Genomic DNA, 22655 nt, shown 5'->3' on the forward strand with positions numbered 1-22655 from the left:
TTGTTTGAATGCATTTGTAGTGGAAAAGATATTATTTATATAATGGACTTCAGCAAAGAAATCCACAATACTTCCTAGAAACCTCTGAGACCAGCCAATTCAAATTTGGAAATCAATACTGTGTGTTGAGGCTTTTTTTTTTTTTTCTAACATAATCATTATGTTCAAATGCCTTATTAGTTCTTTCTTTTTTTTCTTTTCCTCAGGCAATAAATAAATGTTCTGGGACACCTGTTTATGGTATCAAAGTTGGTAAATGAGTTAATAGGAGAAAGACGCGCTGCCAGTTATTAGGCGATAACCATTTAGTCACTAACTTGCAATACAATCTTAGGCAATTTGCAATTTCCTGGACCTCGTTTTTCCAGTTATACCACAGGAATATATTTGTAGTTAACATGACTTCCAGATTTGACACTCATGTTCTCCAGTTATGCAGCAACCAAAACAAAGTTGTCTATTAAAAGAGGCTTTGCTGAAGAAGTCTGATAAAATGAGGATGAAGTTGAGTGTTTCCATCTTCTCATATGAGAATATGGTTGTTTACCAATATTCAGGTGATCATCCAAAGAATCTGAGAAATCTTAACATAACTTTATTAGGATATAAATAACTTTATTTCCCTGAACCATACATTCAACTACATTTTGTACTGGGAAGTATGAAAGAGTGGAAAAATGAGGCAGGAAAAATTATCCAAAAGTTAAAAATAAGGTGGAATAATGAGGATGGTGATTTTTTTAATATTATGATAGAGCACTTTCTAGTAATCCCATTTTATTAATTCTTGTTATTCTCTTGAAGGAATGTAACTCTTTAGGACATTCTATCCATAAGTGATTCAGAACTAAGCATTTTACAACCCTGTAAAGTTAGAGGTTAGTTTATAGAAAACTGAGAAGAGGTGATTTTTTTTTCCTTGCATGATAGAGAAAATAACCCCAAAGTTTATGGATGCGTTGTCCTCTAGGACATAAACCTTATTTCATCAGCGTTTTCTTCATTGAGTATATAAATCCCAGTTCCTTGTAGTCTTTTCAAATCAATTCCTGTCATTCTGTTTTTCCCCTCATTAAAGTTAAATAAAACTTTAACCCGTGCTTGTTATCTATATGTATGAGACTAGTTTTTTTTACCAATTTGAAAATTGTGCTTTTGGAAGTTGGAATACTCTTGAAAGGAATAACTTTTTCCTTTGAAGAAGCACTAACAAAGGCCCCTCCAGTTCTCTAAACTCCTAAAGCATCATCTTATTAAAACAAATCTCATAGATGGCACTAATTATATTGCCATGAGTTCCATAACTAAGAAATTTGGGGCCTCACTGTATTTACTTCTCTAGCACAGAGCCCACCTATATATATAAGTATTTTAATTTCTGTCAGAATTGGTTGGCTGTTCCCTTAGCTTAAACTGAAACAAAGAGCAAATCTTGACAATTCACCAATTGTATTTGTATCTCTTTTTTATTTTTTATTTAACAGAAAACAGCTTGTCTCCTTAACAGTAAAGAATAAAGTGACAGAAAATAAATGAGTTTCTAAATTTAAAGCAGGAATTTTGTTGCCAAAGCAACCAGCATCCACAATTATATAAAGGAAATAATCCCCTGTCATAAACACACAACTAAATATATTCTTGAAATTAACTGATCTTAGAAATTATAATTATTGAAAGAAATGAAGATATGAAATTTTATAATTTAAAGAGTATAGTACTATTTTGAAGTGATAATCTCTTCTTGTTATTTTTATCTTCATGAAATGGAAAACAATTTTTTTAAAACAATCCTTAGACATAGAGAAGATGAGTATCAAAACATAGGGGAACCCTCCAAAAACAAAAAAATCACAACCACTTCTTCAAGATCAGCCACATTTATCACAGGGCAAAAGTTGCTATGGTAACTATCAGATTTACTGCCAATGAAGTTAACCCTCGCCAGAATTTTATTTTAAACTTCAGATACATGAAACACAATAGCTATGACCAAATTATTAGAAATGCATTCATGTCTGCACAAATAGAACATAAAAACTGGAAGAAACTAATGAGTAGCAATAACACTTCCAATTGAGACTGACCTAATAATTAAAACTTGTATGTATAATGTGGTGGTTGTTTTCATTGTCATTCATTTGATTTTGTCTCAGTTGCTTTTTTAAATATGTTTAACTCTTTTTTTTTAAGTACTCATTTCCTTTTTAGTCTTAATATTAAATTCAATGAACAAAATTAAGATCACAGGCTATGGAAAAATAGAGTAATGGCTATATATTCTCTTCTCTTGTAGTCCTGCCAAATTGTAAGGGGCTAAGTGCATTATTTCATTTATTTCAACTAATTTGAATTCTTTTTTTTCTGTCTCAAATTTTCCTATTGGGACATTTATTGAGATGTATGAGTTGTCATTAGGACATTTTAGAAATGTGTTCAAGATCAGAAAGATCAAATAAACTCAAACATCACGTGTATACTTGATATCAGTTCCCATATTATTTATACCTCATTTTCAGGGCAAAAGTCAGAGCTGGATACTGTGGAACGTATTTTGTTTTGTTTAGTTTTGTTTGTTTCCATATTATTTACTGTCTGTGTTATGAGCACTCATTTACAGCTACATAATAAAAGGTTCTGCTGCCTGATTTCTTGTAAATATTCTGAAGCTTCTATTTGGGAAATGGAATGTACTAAACACATGTAAGAAAAAACACACACACATACATGCAATGGCAAGTGTTATTCCTCCCCTCTTCCTTTTCTATCCCTTCATGAACAGTTAAGGCCCAAGCCAATAGATGGGGCCAAGCCAAGTTCACAGGGCCAAAGGAGAGTGGGAGGCAGCCACAGTAGCTTGTTGTAGATATGGTTGAGGGCTCAGGCTGAGCAGGGGAATTTGCATAAGCTGGTGGTTCAAAGCAGACTATCTTAGCCCAAAACGGACCAGCAAGGCTTCCATAGGAGAGAGGCCCTGGCATGGGCCTAAGGAGATTAAGGAGGGTATCCACGCAGAAAGGCAGAACCCAATTTGAGGTGTCAGAGCCTAAGACGTTTGAAGAAAGCAATCACTTAAGGTGGCAGGGGTGAGCTGGTATGGGATGTCAGAATCCAGGCTGTTTAGAATTGCACCCACAAATTGGCCTCCCAGAAAGGGGAGCCAGAGCAGGGCAAGGTGGGGCAATGGAGATGGGAAATGGATTACATACAAGATTGATAAATAAGCCACTATATTAAGCATAATGGAAGCAGGTTTCTCACTGCTGGAAAAGGCAGCTGCAAATGTGGAAAAGGAAAATTCCAGAATGAACCCTGGTGTTGAATTGAAAATGGACATATTGGTGGGAACTTATGGCTTCTATTGTGTATGTGTGTGTATGTGTGTATACACATATGTGGGTACATATTATTTATATACGTGTGTGTGTGTGTGTGTGTGTGTGTTTCCTTACCTAGATCTGTGAGCAGTGACACCACGAAAACATTAAACTTCTTGGTGTCTAAATACCATTTCCTATTAAAAGGAACCAAGGCTCCTTAGGAAAATGGCTGATCCCAGGGCTGGGGTATGAAACGTACAAAAGTACAAAAGGATTATTGTATTGTGTCAGAAAGTAGGAAAATGTTCCAAAAATTGTTGGGACACGCCAATAAGACAAAAGAAAGCCAAGTTGAAGAGGCTCCTACAGGCCAAACTGGGGTCAATTTGAGCTTCAATATAGTACATATTGATAATAACAGATCATAAACCATTGAATAAAATAGGAAATTGTCAATCCATACCAGTGCATTTAAATAAATTAATAAATTGAAAGCTTGATGAGAAATAGGACATTTATAAAGTTTCAAAGTACCTCACCACAAAATATCAATTATAAAATAAAAAAGAGAGTAATTCTATAGAGGAGAAGCCAGGCAGTTACCACTGTAATCAGATGATCAAAGTAAACATCATCCATAATGAGACAAACTGAAATTGTGCACCCTCTGACACGCTGCAATGAGAAGAACACAGCATCACTTCTGCCAAATGCATAACCTGAATCTAATTATAAGGAAAAGTGAGGCAAACCGAAATTGCAGAACATTCTACAAAATAACTGACTCTACACTTCGAATGTACCAAGGTCTGAAAATCAAGGAAAGGCTGAAGAACTGTTCCAGGCATAAGGAGACAACTAAATGCAAAATATGATTCTGGACTGCACCATTTTGCTATAAATGATATAGCTGAATCTTTTCAACTTTTTTCATAGTTGTCTATAAAAGAGACAATTGGTGAAACTTCACTAGGGTCAAGAGAATTAGATGGCATCATGTATCAATGCTAATTTTCTGATTTTGATTCTTTTTTTTTGATGTATAGAATATCTTTGTAAGAAATATGCACTAAGGTATTTAGGAAGGATGGAATATCATGTTGCACTGTTACTCTCACTGGTTCTGGGGGAATTTCTTTGCACTGTACTTGCAACTTTTCTGAAAGTTTGAGATTATTTTGGAAAATAAAAAGAAAATTGTACTTGAAAAAAATTCAAAATGAGAAAAAGCAATTGACATCACCCTCCCTCTTTTAATCCTTTACCCACCCATCCCATCATCAAAATTATAATACTACGAAAGGCAAGATTTGGCTTCCTAATTAGAAAAATGCTTTAATTATCTATGTACGACAGTGAAATTTAAGACCTTGAATTTATTTTCTTTACCTTTTCATTTTCTGCTATTGTAAACTGTAATTTATTCTCACATTGTCTCTTGCAGCTCTTTTAAAAATATTTAAGGAAAATATGAATCATTAACACAAAATACAGTACTGAGTCTCTTGTAGAAAACAAATATCAATGGAATGCTACATCCTTATTGATGCTACAAATAGAAATTCATTATAATTGACCTTCCTGTGGTGTTTTGACATAGCTACTTGAGGGAAGAGATAACATGCTAGTATAAAAATGTTTAGAGAATGCTCACTAATTTCAATGGGATGAAGGCAACTCTTGTGGCCTCTTAAAAAATGTTGAAAGGGCTTGATTCACACTTGTAATGATAGACTTATAACAATAAAATAGTTTGTTTTAGAGTCAAGAATAGTTATAATCCCATGCAATTCAAAAGTTGCACCAAAATTAATTTCTTAAAACCAATTTAACAAAAGGCTAATTGGATAATCTATAATATCAATCAGCCAACGTTTTACTATTTTTTACTAGAAAATTGTCTTTTTCATACCATGTGTTTGATATCCTGTTTTCATGTCAATGTATCTATTTTTCATTCAATAATTAAAAACTACTATATACAGTCTTTTAAGATGCATGTTTTATCCAATAAAATTGAGAACTTTTTTGTGGAATTGACTATATATATTTTAGTTTTACTTTGGAGGAAATACTATGATATGCCAAATCTCAAATTGTATGATTGGAAATGTGCACTTCTTTCCATGTTTAAAATTCTACAATTATTAAGCTTACTTCTATCACCCAGAACCATTACAGGCTGAAAAACTGCACAGTATACTGTGGTGGGTCAATTGAGCTCAACATATAGGACAGAAATATGTGTACTGCTAACTACCTCTACTTCCAATAAAGGGGATTACTGATATGGCACAACACACACAAATAAAAAACTCAATGTGTAATTAAATATTGTTACATAAAAAGAAGGTAAACATTGAGCACTGTGCTGATTCTATAGTTTTCCAAACATGACTTGTTAATTGGTATGAACAAGTTTGAAAGTCTTTGCTGTTATTGAAGTCTGCTGGAAACAAAAGCTAAATTTGTTCTGTACCACCCAATATTTGTATTCCAGACTGGTGTGTGTGTGTGTGTATGTGTGTGTGTTACATGTTAGGGGTGGAGAAAAAGTAATTCTTCAAATAGAATATTTCTGAAATTATTTTGTTTGTAAGCATGCCCAAGCTTCACTTTTGTCCCTAGTGCCATCTGATTTTTGATAATTCATTTACATATTCTGCTTCTTAAAGGATGGTGAATGCTATTATTAGTAAGAAACTATTTCGACAAGAAATTGAAAGTAAAGAAGAAATTGCTGCAACCAAGAGTTTTTAACTGCGGTAAGACTCTACACAAAAGCAGTTGCTTTCTCAGTCGAGATAAACAAAAGGATTACCTCTTGCCAACTTTATTTGGAGAGCCCAGCAATCCATGTGTGATGTAATATATTTTAAAGTCCAGATGATGCAGGATATACTTGGAAAGATGGCCCAGAGTATTCAGTGAGCTTTCAAATTTGTTTCCTCACACATGGATGACCATACAGCTCAAATGAAACCGACGACACAAAACTCATCTACAAATATGTCCAATAAATGTTGCATTTGGTTTCAGAAAATATCACTTTTTTCTTCTGCTCAACAGATTTGCCTGGCATACTTTAAAAGAAATACTCAGTTGTCTTAATTTTACAGCAGCAGATCAAATCACTTGGGAAAGTACAACATCTGAATCTTAATTTTTAAATGGCAGACATAGAAAAGAAATGCACACCAGCGAACAGTAAAAAAAAGTACAGGTAAAATTAGTCTTGAAGGGAATTCCCTACATAAAACATATGGGAATAAAATAAGTGTGTAGGAAGATGTTCTTCTAAAAGTACCTAGTGGTAAAAGCTAGATCTAAAAATGGTGAAAATATATGCCATAACTTCTAGATATTCCCTACCACAATGAATAATTTCTCTACATTTTAGCTCAGATTTGCTTGAGGTTGATTTCCAGACAAGAAAAGTAAAAAAATAAAAGCATCTATAGCTTTTTTCATTTTGTTTTACATTTTGATGTAGTCAGATTTTTTTTTCATGGTTTTGATTTAAGTATTTTTAAGAAAAAACAAAACCATTTACTAAGGAACATTTCAACAAGTTAAATGTTTAATTAGTTTTCAGAACCATGAATTGGTTCTGATCATTCTTCACAGGTGATCAGGTATTGGGGGATGATGGGGATCATAATAAATTCATGGCTTTTAAAATATATGATATGTTTCCATCCTTTGAAGTTACTGATCTTAATGTGCTTAAATTATCCCCACTTTGGCCAGTGGTAGTATTTCATGTAGGCTCCTGAGTCCTTTCGACATGACCACAATAATTTTGATAACTTCTCTGTTTTCTAATATAAGAAGATATTCCAGGCTCATTCTATACATTTTATCTCCAAACATCAAATGAGCTTTGGTTTCTTTTATGGGAAAGGAGACCACAGTTTGGGTTCTAGGAGTGCTTGAAGCTTCTGGGATTGCCATTATTTCTGGATTTTTACAGTGTATACAACTAAGAAATATGTATTATTTGTTTTAATGAGACCATGTAGCATAAGTGATACTAGTATTTTATTTAAAAAGAGAAGTGTGTCTCAGAAGCATGCTGCCTTCAACAGTGATTGCCACAGAAAACATAAAGAAATGACAGTAGTCTTTTGGTTAAATTGGATCATCAAAGCATTCCATTTAGGATAATGCAAGCCTGAAAAATGACATCCACTTTTAAAAAAAAAAATTTTGTTTGATTTTTGTGTATTAAAGTTTTGTCTACATGAATAAAAAAATTTTTTACTTCACCATGATTAAAATATAGACCAGCATAAAGAAACAAATTTGAAATAATTTTCAAGTTTAAAAGAAATATAGGTAAAATCTGCCATTTTTACTAGTCAAGTACAGGATAAAATAAAGAAAAACAATAAATAAAAAGGAACAAATCACTTTAACACACTCATCAATTGTGTGTTTCTTTGAAGTCATATGTTATTTGAAGCCTTTGCTATTTAAATATTTGTGACTATAGGGTCAAAATACATTTATATTCTATTTCACTCAAGATTTCATCAAATTTTCATGTTTTTATCATCATCATGTTTAATGACTTTGTAATAGTCAAAAGATTTATGTTTATTCACCACATACCCACCAATGGCATTTAAGTTAAAGAACATAATTTAAATTCTAAAAACACCAGGGAATTTTGGATCCCCAAATAAATATTGTACTGATTACACTGACGTGTTCCATATAGAACCATATTATCTAGATAAATATATTTTGCATATGTAACAAGATTAATGTGAAACTGTTTGATATTGGTTTATTTCTATAATACTTCAATTATTAAATAAATATTTATTGAGGATCTACTATGTACCACATATTTTTCTGATATATTAGATCCCTGGAATACATTATGGAATAAAGTAGATTGCAGCTTACATTCCAGGTGTAGATAAAAACACGTCCATTGGATATGAAGCTGAGTTCATTATTATGGATCATTACTATGATTCAAACTCATGATAAGGAAAGTACCGTCACACAAATTCACTGTGCATTGAGAACAATTTGAGGTAAATATAGACGTCCCTCACATTTTAGATATACATAGATAGAAGCAGAGCAAGAACTAGATTGGGAATCAAGAGATCTGATATCTGGTCCCAATTTTCTACTTTTTACTTTAGTGTCTATCCAAAAATCACTTGAGTAATCTAAGCCACAGGTTTCTCATCTTTAAAATAAAAATAATAATAGTTATAAACACAAAGATGAGAAAACTCTAAAATATGTATTTACAGGTGTATAGTAATTTAAATTGGTTCCATGGATGAAACGCTGCTCAGAATTCTAATTTTTCAGAGCCCTTGTATATGATAAAACCTCCAAGATGTATAATATTCAGACCAACCTTTCAGTTTTCTTTGTTCAGTTGGGGTTAGAAGAGAAAATTCCAGTAGCTGCTAATCTCTCTTTATAATAATCTCTGCTTTAAAAATCTCCTCTTATGTCAAATCCATGATTGGTTTCATCATAAAAGTTTTTAGGAGCACAATTATAATGACTTTAGCTTAACCCAACAAGGTTTTTTCTTTATACTGAATATACATAGATTATGTTTTATTGAATTATTTTACCCCAACATCTAAGATTGGAGGCAATTCTGAATTAAATTAATAAATATCCTACCTTTCAGGTAGAGATAATTTTATATATTAGGGCATGAATGACTAAGCAAGCATGGCCACTAGATTTTGTCATTACTCTTTTTGACATGCCACCTTCTTAGCTTATAACATTGTATTATAGCTTATTTTGTTTTTTTCTGGCTAGTGGTCTCAACATCTTGCAAGCAAGGATTCTACCAAAAAACAACAAAACAAAACAAAAAATTATGTTCCCAATGAGTCTTTTAATAGGTACTGAAATTCTTCAGCAAAATGGACAAAAAAAAAAGGATTAAAAGAGGATGATAATAAATATTGCAGAAGGAAATATAAATCTGCTACCCCCACTTGCCTGTAAGAGTATGAACAACTCAGAGTGCACAGAGTTATTCTAGAGTTTAAATATATCTAGTTTGGGGGCAACATGGTCCCTAAATATCAGCTATGGAAGAAAGAATACTACATATTCACCAAGCCATTTCAATTTCTTCCTGGGCAAAGAGTATGACTACATTTCCCAACCCCGTGTGCCTAAAAGAATGGCCATGTGACTGAGTTCTGGGCAGTAGAATATGGGAAGAAAGGCTGAAGGCTAATTCTAGGCTTGACCTCTAAAACATCTCCCTTAATTATCTGTACTTTCTTTCTTCTTTTCTTCTGCCAAATGGTTGCTGCCAAGAGTGACCGTGAACCACAAGATGGTGGGGCCACAAGATGGAGACATCTTGGGTCCCTGAGTCACCACTTGGACAGCCACCAACCTAAGACTGGACTGCAGCTCAAGCAAGTAAATTTTTATTACATTAAACCACTGTGATTTTCAGGCCATTCATTATAGCCTATTCTAATGAAGCAAGAGACAACCTTATCTAACACAAACATGAGCCAACTAAATAACCTGGAACTCCCCTAAAGAAACAATCAAATGTTTCAATGCTAAGATCAACAGCACATTCCTTCCGATGGGATTTTAAAGGATAGTTTTTACTTTATACTGTACCCTTCTTGACTTACTAACTGAATTTAGGACCCAGTATCTGGGTAAGGTATGACTCCACTGCACTAAGAGCTAGAAGATAGAGGTTTTCACCTCTGTTCTGCCATGTATGGTCTTCGGTTCTCTGGGCCTCAGTTTCTTCATCTATAAAATGAAGAGTTTGTGTAAGATAATTGCTAATGTTCATTTCTAGGAGTATAATATGAAGTCTGCAAATATAAAATATATTATGATAATCTATATTTTCTATAGGTAATAGGATTTAGAAAAACAGAACCAAGAAATTCATTTAAAAACTAGGCCAAGTTACAATACATATTTTGAAACAATTTTATAGAGCTCTTAATAACATGAAAAGGTGGGTGTCATCAAATATTTAAGGAAGCTTATGCTACAGACCAATTTTGACAGTCTACTGTGATAGAAAATATACAGCCTTTCGCCAAAAGAAAGTCCAAGTATTAAAATTGGCTACACCAATTCAATACATCATCTAATACAGTTACCATAGAATCATGGAAACTATATTTTGCAGCAAGCTAAATGAAAGAGTATGATGTGGTTAAGGGACTAGGTGGATGCAGACTGCCGGGGCTTGACTCTCTCAGGACTACTTTATCCATTGGCATGGTAAAGTGGCCAAGCTACTTTACTTTCTATACCTTGGTGTCTGCAACCATAAACTGGAAAGATGAATAACATCTGCTGCACAGGCAGCTAATGTCTGCATTAAAAGAATTAATATCGATAAAGTGCTTAGAACAAGGCCTGTATATTGTTAGTGCAATATGTTTGCTGTTATTATTATGCACTGAATTTACATTAAAAACAAATTCCTTCCCTACACAATTCAAATAGCTTTGATATCCAACACAATGATAGAATTAGAAAGATTTAAACAAATTTGACTTAATGTTATTTTTCAGTGCTGTCAAAAGCTAAAAATTATGTATCATGAAATACTAGGTTTATTCTTTTGAACTGACCTTTTGTAAGTCTCTGTAGCTGAGCACTTTAGTAATTTAGGCTAATTCAAATTAAGTTTCCATTATTAGAAATGTTACTTTTCATAAAGCAAAAGGGTTATTAATATGAATATTTCCTGAAAAGAATAAAAAGAATAGCTTGAACTTACAGTTTATACAGTGTAGCGGCACTTTCAAGGAAGGGCCAGGGTACTTGCATAGGTCAAAATCTATATGATTTTATCAAATTAATTTATTACAATCTTATCTCAAGGATCAGCCACACACATAACTGAAAGGCAAGAACGTGTGCTTATAATAACAAGGAACCTGGAGTTAAAAGTTGCATAAAATAAATCAAGAGCAAGTTAATTAAGGCTATATTAAAAATAAAACTCATGAATCATTTTAGAGTGCCAGACTCAAAGCCACCAGTATTACCTCACTTCAAAGATTTCATGTTGTCAATTATTTCTCACCATATAGCAATTTAGATAGCCTAAAAATTCCTTTTACCAAAAAACTAGAAAATACTGGTTAAAGTATAACAAATATGCTTTTAAAAGTTAAGTTCAAATGTAGATTACAAGAGGTGCGACAGTGTGATTGTGAAAACCTTGTGGCTCACACTCCCTTTATCTAATGTATGGATGGATGAGTAGAAAAATAGGGACAAAAACTAAATGAAAACTAGGGTGGGATGGGGGGTGATTTGAATGTTCTTTTTTATTTTTATTTCTTATTCTTATTTTAATTCTTTCTGGTGTAAGGAAAATGTTCAGAAATAGATTGAGGTGATGAATGCATAACTATATGATGGTACTGTGAACAGTTGATTGTACACCATGGATAACTGTATGGTATGAATATATTTCAATAAAACTGAATTTAATTAAAAAAAAAAAAAAGTTAAGTTCAAAAGGAAGAAAAGAAAATTCCCAGAGCCCCCAAATTAAGTGGAAGCTGAACACTAGTGTGAAGTTGGTGCTTCAGGGTTCTGGATGTCCTGGAAAGGGCTTGAGTTTTGATGCTACACAGAGAGAAATGAACAGATCTTGGGCCTTTGGGAAGGAGGAAGTAAGGAATCAAAACACTCACTCTATGTGAGGAACCCAAAGGGCTATTTATTCAATGAAATGATAGACACAAATAAATTTATCAATAAGCAAAGAAAAAAAAAAGGACGCTCATACGTCTGGGTCAGTGCTCTGAATATAAAAAAAAAAAAATGCCTTGGAAAAAATTTAACATAAGATATAAAAACTTTAATGGGAAAAATTACAAAACTGTTGAAATCTCTATTTATATAGGTGTTAAGTACCTATATAACTAGAGATTTACCATGTTCAGAGTTGGAAATTTCCAATTTATAAAGAAGAAAAATTTCCCCAAATACTTACATAAACTCAAAGCAAGTTCAGTGAATACCGAGAGAGGTTTTCTTAAATTAAACTTGATAATATTATTCTAAAATTTATAGGAAAAGCCAAGGACCAAGATGAGCAAGACAGTTCTGAAGAATTGTGTGGAGACTTGCTATACCTCATGAATAGAAAAAGGATATTGAATAAAACGTATACAAACTGATCCACATCTATATGGAAACTGGTAGCATATGATATCACTAAAGAATCAATTATTCAGTAAATGATGCTGGAACAGTTTGCAATCTATATTGGAAAAATAAATAAGACAAAAATTAAATCTCTACCTCACACAATATATAGAAATTAATTCTCAGTAGATTCTAAGTACAAAATGTCATCCCTTGTAGTCTTCCTCGCATTAGTGATTCTCAAACACAGCTATCTCCCTCTCAAAAGTTATGGGGATCAATCCAGCAAACTCAAACATTTTTATGCATCCTCTCAGTATCTTGTATATCATCTCCAGAGATACGTTATCAGTTCCTTGTGCATCTTTAAACACACATACACACACACACAATATTATTTATTTTGTTATATAAACAAGAAAAAAAAATATATATATACACACACATACTGTTTAGCATCTTACTTTTATTCATGTGGTATTTTTTAGAGATGGTTCCATATCAATATGTAATATTAAAATAATTCCTTACCTTAAAAATACTGAATACTATTCCATTATATAGATATATCAAATATATTTAACTGTTCTACTACTGCTTCCATTCATTTTGTATAGACATACCAAGGGAATATTGCAGGTTCGTTTCCTGAACACTGCAATAAAGCAAATATCATGATAAAGCAAGTCACAAGAAAAGTTATGTTTGCACTATACTGTAGTCTATTAAGTGTGTAATAGCACTGTGTCTTAAAAAAAAAACTTAGAAAACAATGCATAACTTAATTTAAAAATACTCTATTGCTAAAAAATGCTAACCATCATCTGAGCCTTCAGCAAGTCATAATCTTTTTGTCACCTTGATGGTGACAGCTGCTGACTGATCAGGGTGGTGGTTGCTGAAGGTTGGGGTGGCTGTGGCCATTCTTAAAATAAGGCAACAATGAAGTTTGCCACATTGATTGATTCCTTCCTTCACAAAAGATTTCTCTGTAGCATGTGATGCTATTTGATAATATTTTATCCACTTTAGGACTTCTTTAAAAATTAGAGTCAATCCTCTCAAACCCTGCCGTTGCTTCATCAACCAAGTTTACATAATATTCCAAATTTTTTGTTGTCCTTTCAACAGTGTTCACTGCATCTTCACCAGTAGATTTCATCTCAAGAAACCACTTTCTTTGCTCATCCATTAAAGATTTATCCTGAGATCTCCGGGCTCCACTTCTAATTCTAGTTCTCTTGCTAACTCTCCCACATCTGCAGTTACTTCCTCCACTTTAGTCTTGAACCCCTCAAAGTCATCCATGAGAGTTGCAATCAACTTCTTCCAAACTCCTGTTAAAGTTGATATTTTGACCTCTTCCCATGACTCATGAATGTTCTTAATGGCAACTAGAATGGTGAATTCTTTCCAGAAGGTTTTCAATTTACTTTGCCAGATCTACCAGAGAAATCGCTATCTATAGAAGCTCTAGCCTTATGCAATATATTTCTTAAATGATAAGACTTAAAAGTTGAAATAACTCCTTGATCCAGGGGTTGAAGTATGGATCTCATATTAGCAGGCACAAAAACATTACTCTCATTGCACATCTCCATCAGGGATCTTGGGTGAACAGGTACATTGTCAATAAGCAGTAATATTTTGAAAGGAATCTTTATTTTCTGAGCAGTAGGTCTCAACAGTGGTCTAAAACTATTCAGTAAGCCATGTTATAAACAGATGTGCTGTCATCATACTTTGTTCCATTTATAGAACACAGGCAGAGTAGATTTAGCATAAGTCTTAAGGGTCCTGGGATTTTTAGAATGGTAAATGAGCATTGGCTTCAACTTAAAGTCTCCAGCTGCATTAGCTCCTAGTGAAGAGAGTCAGCCTGTCCTTTGAAGCTCTGAAGCCAGGCATTGACTTCTCTCCAGCTATGAAAGTCTTAGATGGCATCTACTTCAAATAGAAGGATGTTTTGCACACATTGAAAATCTGTTTAGTGTAGCCACCTTCATCAATTATCTTAGCTAGATCTTCTGGATAACTTGCTGAAGTTTCTATATCAGCACTTGCTGCTTCACCTGCACTTTTATGTTATGGAGATGACTTACTTTGTTAAACCTCATGAACCAACCTCTGCTAGCTTTAAACTTTTCTTGTGCAGCTTCCTCACCTCTCTCAGACTTCACAGAATTGAAAAGAGATAGGGACTTGCTCTGGTTTAGGTTTTGGCTTATGGGAATGTTGTGGCTGATTTAATCTTTTATCCAGATCACTAAAACTGTGTCTGTATTGGCAATAAGGCTGTTTCACTTTCTTATCATTTGTGTGTTCACTGGAGTGGCATATTTAATTTCCCTCAAGACCTTTTCCTGTGCATTCACAACTTGGTTGTTTGGCACAAGAGGCCTCGCTTTTGGCCTACTTTGGCTTTTGTTAAGTCTTCCTCACTAAGCTTAATTATTTCTAGCTTTTGATTTACATTAGGAGACATGTGACCCTTCATTTCACTCAAATACTTAGAGGCCATTGTAGGGTTATTATTCATCAGACTAATTTCAATATTGTTATGTCTCAGGGAATAGGAAGGCCCAAGGAGAGAGAGAGAGATAGATGGGGGAACCAGCGAGCAGTGAAGCAGTGAGTGTACTTAAAACATTTATCAATTACGTCCACCATCTTATATGGGCATGTTTCATGGTACCCTAAAACAATTATAATAGTAACATTAAAGATCACTGATCACCATAACAGATGTAATAATAATTAAAAAGCTTGAAAAATTGTAAAATTACCAAACTGTGATCAGAAACAGATACTGAGTGAGCACATGCTATTGGGAAAATGGTGCAAATAGGATTTCTCTACACAGGGTTGCCACATACATCAATTTGTAAAAAAACACAGTATCTGCAAAGCAGATTTAAAGTGAAGTGTGTATGCCTATACATATTTGACTATATTTATAGTATATGTATATATATTATATTTGTATTTATATTTGTACATATTTTTATTTATGTCAGGGAAAGAGATGCCTGGTTACTGCTTCCAGGAGAGGAGTCCTAGGATGTCAGCCCACTCCATGTTTTGCAGGTGTCAGGGTCATCAACAAAAACATGACTCACACAGGCAGTGGATGTAACAGAGCAGACTCAGCCTCAATAGTGGGCACTGGTCCCTGTGGTTAGTGGTCTCCATCCACAGAGCACGGAGGTAGTATAAGTATACCCCTCTTGTGCTGCAAGCAAAGGAGGCCCCTTCCTCCCCATGGGGAACTGTCACCAGGTGCCATAAAGTACATAGAGTTAGCCAAGCAGTCTCCATGGACATTTACATATGCTCAGAACCAAGGGGAACAGAACATGCTGGCAGACCACTACCTGCTAAGGGATGAGTTTTATGACAGGGTGCCCCAAGGCAACTCACATTCGTCACCCAATCCAGGTACCAAGCTGACACATCTAGTCCCAAGATTATGTACATATAATGTAACAGTAATTTTGATAAATATTGCAAATTGCCCTTTAGACAGATTGTGTATCAATTCACACTTTCACAAGCAATATATGAGAGTGTTTGTTTTCCCTCATTTTCACCAACCAGATGCTTTCATACTCTTTGATGTATGCAGATTTTTTATCTTACTATTAATGAGGTTGAGCATCTTTTCATTTAAGAAAACAATCTGTATTTTCTTTTCTATGAAGTGTCTGTTCCTTTGCTTATTTTCCTATTGTGCCATTTTCTTCTGAATATACAAAGATTCTTTCCTTATTTGGAAAGTTAGTGCACTGCAATATAACTATATGAATTGCAAATATTCTCCTTGTTTATTCTTTGGCTTTGATTTGTGGTAGCTTTGTCATGCCAAATTTTTATGTTTTATGTAGTCTAATTTGTTACTCTCTTATACTTGGAAAGGCTTTTTCAATCTATTACTATTTAAGAATCCCATGGTTTCATTAAGTTTTTTTAAGTATAATTTTTACCTTTGATCTTTGATTGATATTGATTTAATTTGGCATAAGGAATGAGATGTGTTCAAGTTTGACTTTCTTTTCAGATGTCCATCCGGTAATCCCCACACTATACTGAATATTACATCACTCTTTTTTTACCCCTGCTTGTTTGAAATGCCACTTTAATCAAGAAATAAATAACCATATTTATTTGATTCTATTTCTGTCCTTTTTATTTGATTCTATTGATCTGTCTCTCTATTCAGATGCCAAAACCATATATTAATATCTGATAAAGCTAGTTCCCTCTCATTCTTCTTTTTAAAGAAAATAGTTTCCTGCATGCTTATTTTTATATATTAGCATTGAAATCATCTTGCCTGTTTATAGCTTTATTGAGGTTTTTTTTGCCTTTAAACTATAGATTGTATAAAATACATAGATTACCTTTTGGACAATTGGCATCTTTCTGTTTTTGGATGATCCTATTTTGACATTACATTAGTTTAGTCATTTTGACTCTCTCTGGAGCACTTAAAAGTTTTCTTCATCTACGTCTTTCATACTTCTTGTTAAGTATATGCCTAAGTATTTTATTTTTATTGTTGAAATTATTGTAAATTTTCATCAACCTTATCTTCTAATTGGTTGATATTTTCATAAATTAAAATGTTAATTTTTGTATATAAATTATGTTCCCAACTATTTTTTGTGAATTTTGTTAATGCTTGAAATATTTCTCCTGTTGATTTTATATCTTGGCTTTTCCACATATAAAATCATACCATCTGTACATAATATTATGCTTCTTTTCAAATTATACATTTAGTGTATTTCTCTTTTCTAGTTTTATCATCTAGACCAATATTAGATAATCATAGTAACAGTAGATGGCCATCTGTTATTCCCAATAAATGCCATTGCTATTAGTGTTTTCCCATTTAGCATGAGGTTCGTGCTTATCTAAAGATAGAAACATTATCATGACGAAGAAATATCTATCTTTTCCTACTTTATTTAGAATGTTTATCAATAATGAATATTGAATTTTCTCAAATGCATTTTTATGATCTATGGTTAAAGAGAAAAAATTAGCAGTGAAAGCATCAATGTCCACAGGCTGGGATGAGAATGTCCAGGAACCAGGTGTACAAAGGCCTGGGAAACATGGAGCAGAGGTAGGAGGCCACAGCAGTAGAGAATTAGAAGAGCTGGGAGTCATAGTGTCAGGAGACCTGCCAGGACCTGCAGGTACCAAGGAGGAGCAAGTGGCCTTACCACCAGGGTATTAGAATAAGAGTTCCATTGAGATACCAATCCTGGGAACAACAGTAAACTAAGTATGAGATTCTGTTATGAGCCAAAACATTCAAGAGTGGCTGAAATGTACTTGGGAAAGGAGTAAGCTAAAACTACTGGAAGATCAGAGGAAAACACTCTTGGGAGGAAAGGCCAACAAGTGTCTCACAGATTAAAAATCAAGCATCATATCTCAAACAAAAATCACTAAGTATGTGAGATACTATGAGTGAGTCAACACAAAAAGGAAGAGTCAACACAAAAGAGACCTTCAAGGAACAAAGATGACTAAACTGTCAGATACAGATTGTAAAATACTTGTTTGAAAACATTTAAAGGAATAAAGGATGTAATCACGAACATGACTATACAACAAGAAACTATGAGGCATACACAGTCCTGGAAAAGGCAAATGAAAATTATAACAATAAAATATGCTTTGTGAAATAAAAATACTGTGCTCATTTAAAAATCAGATTACAGATTCTTAAATATGACACCAACAGCATGAGTAATACAATAAAAATAAATAATTGGGATTTATCAAAATTAAATCTTTTGTGCTTCAAAAGACACCACCAAGAAAGTGAAAAAGACAACCTGCACAATGGGAGAAAATATTTGTAAAGCATATATCTGATAAGGGACTTATATCTATAATATATAAGGAATTATTACAACTCAATGATAGAAAAACAAATAACCTAATTTAAAATGGGCAAAGGATCATAGAGATTATTTTTCTAAGGAAGATATGCAAATGGCTAATAAGCACATGAAAAATTGTTTGACATCATTAGCCAACTGGAAAATGTAAATCAAAACTACAATGAGATGCCACTTCTCACTTACCAGGATGGCTAGAATAAAAAAATTCAGATAATGACAAGAGTTGGAGAGGATGTGGAGAAATCTAGAATTCTCATCCACTGCTGGTGGGAATGCAAAATAGTGCAGTCACTTTGGAAAACAATCTGACAGTTCTTCAAGCAATTTAACATGGAATGAGCATGTAACCTAGCAGTTATACTCCCAAGTATATACCAAGAGAAATGAAAACAAATGCCTATGCAAAAAAATGTGTACATGAATGTTTAAAATCAAAAGCTGAAAACAACCCAGACATCCATCAATTGGATGAATGGATAAACAAAATGTAGTATATCTATGTAATGGAATATTATTCAGCCATAAAAAAGGAATGAAGTACTGATATATGCTACCACATAAATGAACCTTGAAAATGTTATGCTAAGTGAAAGAAGTTAGTCACAAAAGGCCAGATATGATATGATTCCATTTATATGAAATGCCTGGAATAGACAAATCTACAAAGACGTAAGTTAGATTAGTGATTGTTTAGGGCTGGAAAGGGAAGGAGGTATTTGGGTGTGATAACTAAAAGGTATAGGGTTTCTTTATGAGGTAATGAAAATGTTCTAAAATTGAGTTTGGTGATGGTTTCACATACCTGCAAATATACTAAAAACCATTGAATTATACATTTAATAGGTGAATTGTATGTGAATTATATCTCAATAAAGCTGTTTTAAAAAAAGAAAAAGGAATTATTTTAAAAACTGTAAAAGAAACATTACACAAAGTTGAAGAAAGAATTAGTGAAATAGAAGATATATATGAAGAAATTATCCATAATTTGCCAGGAGAGATAAGAAAATAGCAGGGCCAGGACTAGGATGAAACAAGCAAAGCAGTAGGGGCACAAAATTTAAGAAGGAATTAACTCAGGATTCTACAAGTGCAAGGTTACTGAGAGTCCTAAGAGTGAGTGACTCCTTTAGATTTTTATCTATCATTTAATAGATAATAGATCATCTCAATTACAAAATTTAATATGCATTTAAGATTTTAAAACCAAACATTTTAGCAAGCTAAAAATAAAAGAAAACATCTTTGATTGGATAAGCATAGTTTTTACAAAATCTGCGGCAAACATCCACTTAACGTTGTAGTGTTGAAAACTGTCCTTTTGAAATTGGGAACAAAGCTGGGCTGAGGAGGCAACTCATGCTGGGAAAGTCAGGGACATGCCTAGCAGCCACCTGCCTGCTCTGGCCTACCGCACCCTTCCTTCTCTATTGTGTGCAGATGTTTTAGTATGTTTCCATTCCACAGCTCTGGGGAAACAGTAAGTCTAATGGAATGGCCTGACTACCTGAAACCCGAAACCTGGGAACAGGCAGCTCGAGCTCTCAATGCCAGAGCCTCCTTCCTCTGGAGTTGTACGAATACACATTCATGGGCAGTACAGACTGGTCTGTCCTTTATGATATGAAGCAGGCATGCAAAGCCATCATCCGCCACCATTATCCACCACCCTGACCTAAACAGTTGGCCTCTCCACAGAGACCAACCATAAAGGGATCTCCTCCCCTGCCCCTTTGGACCCTTTGTGCTGTGTAGGTAATAACATGTCATTTGCTGGAAGTCTTTGTTGTGCCTTAGCCTATGTTCCCATGATGCATGGTGTAGCAACTTGCTCCACAAATTACATTTAACAGTATACTAGATAGTATTCTTAGTACAAAGCAGTATGAAAAGAAAAAAAGGAAAAAAAAAGAAATGTATAAACTTAGAAAAGGAAAATTAAACTGTCATTTTCAGACAAGCAAATTATTAATGACTGAAATGTCTGCACACAATAGAAATGGAAGTAAGGGTAGGCAAGGACTGGGAGATGGTCACTGGTGTGTCCCTGACTTCCCCAGCAGTGATCTTTACTTTCCATTCATTGAATGTCACTGTTGATTCTTTTCTCATTTTTCCATGTGTCTTTGAATATATGCTGTGCAAATTCACTTTTGATTAGTCAACATTTGAGGAGGTGGGTTTTCCCTATCCAACTATTTGCATATGATTAATGAGTTAGGGCAGGTTCTACTTTCTTTCTGGTAAGAATTTCCATTATGACATGGTTTTGGCATATGTTCTTTCAACCTTTACTTTTTCCCAGACTCCAAAGTATCCTCTCCTCTGCTTCTGCAATGACAGTGTTTCTTAAAAATAACTTGTCTTGGTTACTCTTTTCTTCAGCCAAAACAATTACCTCTCAAAAAACTCTTGATACAATCTTTGTGTCCAATTCCCACTATTTCAACGAAAGCTTGAGTATTGCATCTTGTGCTGAGCTACTTGCTTTGAAATATTTTCTCTGCATCCTCATTTTGCAGCCACAGGTATTCTTCTCTCTGCTTCTTCTCACACTTCCTATTTGATAGTCACCATTTCTTACCTCCATTTTGAATGTAATCTCAGTTTGTGTTTTCATTGTTTCACTGAATGGAGTTAGCATTTGTTTCTCATTATCCTGGATGCATTTGTGAAGGTTAAAAAGCTGACTTTATGTCTCTATCCTTAAATCAGAAGCCCTAGAATTGGATTTCTTAAAAAAAATCATCTAGGAGAAATTATTAAATTTGACATTAAATCAGACACTATTTTTAAAAATAGTGAAAAGATATGCCATAGACTGTAAGAAGATAGCTGCAAGTCATATAAACATGTGCAAGATTAGAATACAGAACGTAAAGAATTTATGCAAATCATAAGAAATAGACAACTCAGTAGAAAAATAGGCAAAGTTTATGAAAGGATTAATAAAAGAAATGCAAATGATGAATAAATACAATAAAAGATACCTAACCCCAATTGTATTCAGGGAAGTATTACCTCATATTAATCTAGTAGGCAAAATTTTAGAATATAACAATGCAAAATGTGGGATAGAGAATTCAGTGTACTCCTCATATACTGCTGGGGCATAATTTGGTGCAACCACTTTGGAAAACAATTTGCCAATAGTTGAGTAGAAGACACAGCAATTCCAGTCTTAGCTATACATTTTAGAGAGTCACTTGCCCAAGTAACAAGTTTATAAGAGCATTTTTTGTAACAGTAAAAGTTTGGAAACAATATAAATATGCATCAGTGGAAGAACGGATAAATATTTGGTTCATACTCAAACAATGGCTACCCTATATAACTGCAAAACTGAACTATATATTTCAAAAAATACTACTGACCAAAAAATTAAGCCACAAAAGAATACTCATAACATGATACTATTTACTTAAAGTTTATGACATATAATAATGTGCTCTATATTATTAGGAATGTATTCATATGCAATAAAAATATTTTTTAAAATATGATAATAGTTAATACCAAGTGGTAAATACCCTAGATATCTCCATAAAAATTTGAGAAAGTTAATCAAATACAAACCCAGACTTTATGAAATCAAGAGTGCAGACTATGGTGATATAGACATTGAAAAGAAAAGTATTAACTCACAAGCTGATGATATCTAGGACATTTAGGTATTAACATACAACCCAAAGAAGGCAGTTAAAACTACTCCCCTTAAAAACAAATCATTTGAACCACTCAAACATTTCTGCCTTGCTGTCTCTGTTCACTTTGCATTTCATTCCACTGCAGCAAATCATAATAAAAACTTAAACATTAAATGGACTAGTAACTATTTAAAGGCAGATACATTGGATATGAAAGTAATTGAGTGAAATTAAAAGGTGCAATCAGGGCCATTCCATTTTGCAGAGCAGACAGTGCAATTCAACACTGCTGTTCTCTTAGTCTTAGTGGCCATATTCAGGGTTCTTGAAATAAATTTCCATAGAATGATTGATGACAGAATTGGTGTGACTCTTGCAAAATTGAGGCCAGACCATGCTAGATATGAACAAAAGAATCATATCATTTTGGTAACTTCCTGATTCTTCCTCAGTTTCCCTATTTCCTTTATCTTCTAAATTTCATGATTTATTGGCACTGAATTTAATATTTCAAATCAAGAATCTCATCTTTATCATCATTTCTAAAAATAATATTCTTAATCAATAATTTTAATTACAATAGCATTTGTTCCACTATAAAGAAAAAATAA

At 33.6% G+C, this 22655-nt stretch overlaps 1 pseudogene; it reads right to left on the reverse strand.

Moving 5' to 3' along the window:
* Positions 1-20056, reverse strand: part of LOC119524177 — a 33969-nt pseudogene extending 13913 nt beyond the window's left edge.
* Positions 20057-22655: the final 2599 nt, after the last annotated feature.

Source organism: Choloepus didactylus, chromosome 1 (assembly GCF_015220235.1).
Source record: "Choloepus didactylus isolate mChoDid1 chromosome 1, mChoDid1.pri, whole genome shotgun sequence".
In the NCBI taxonomy this organism is placed as follows: Eukaryota; Metazoa; Chordata; class Mammalia; order Pilosa; family Megalonychidae; genus Choloepus; species Choloepus didactylus.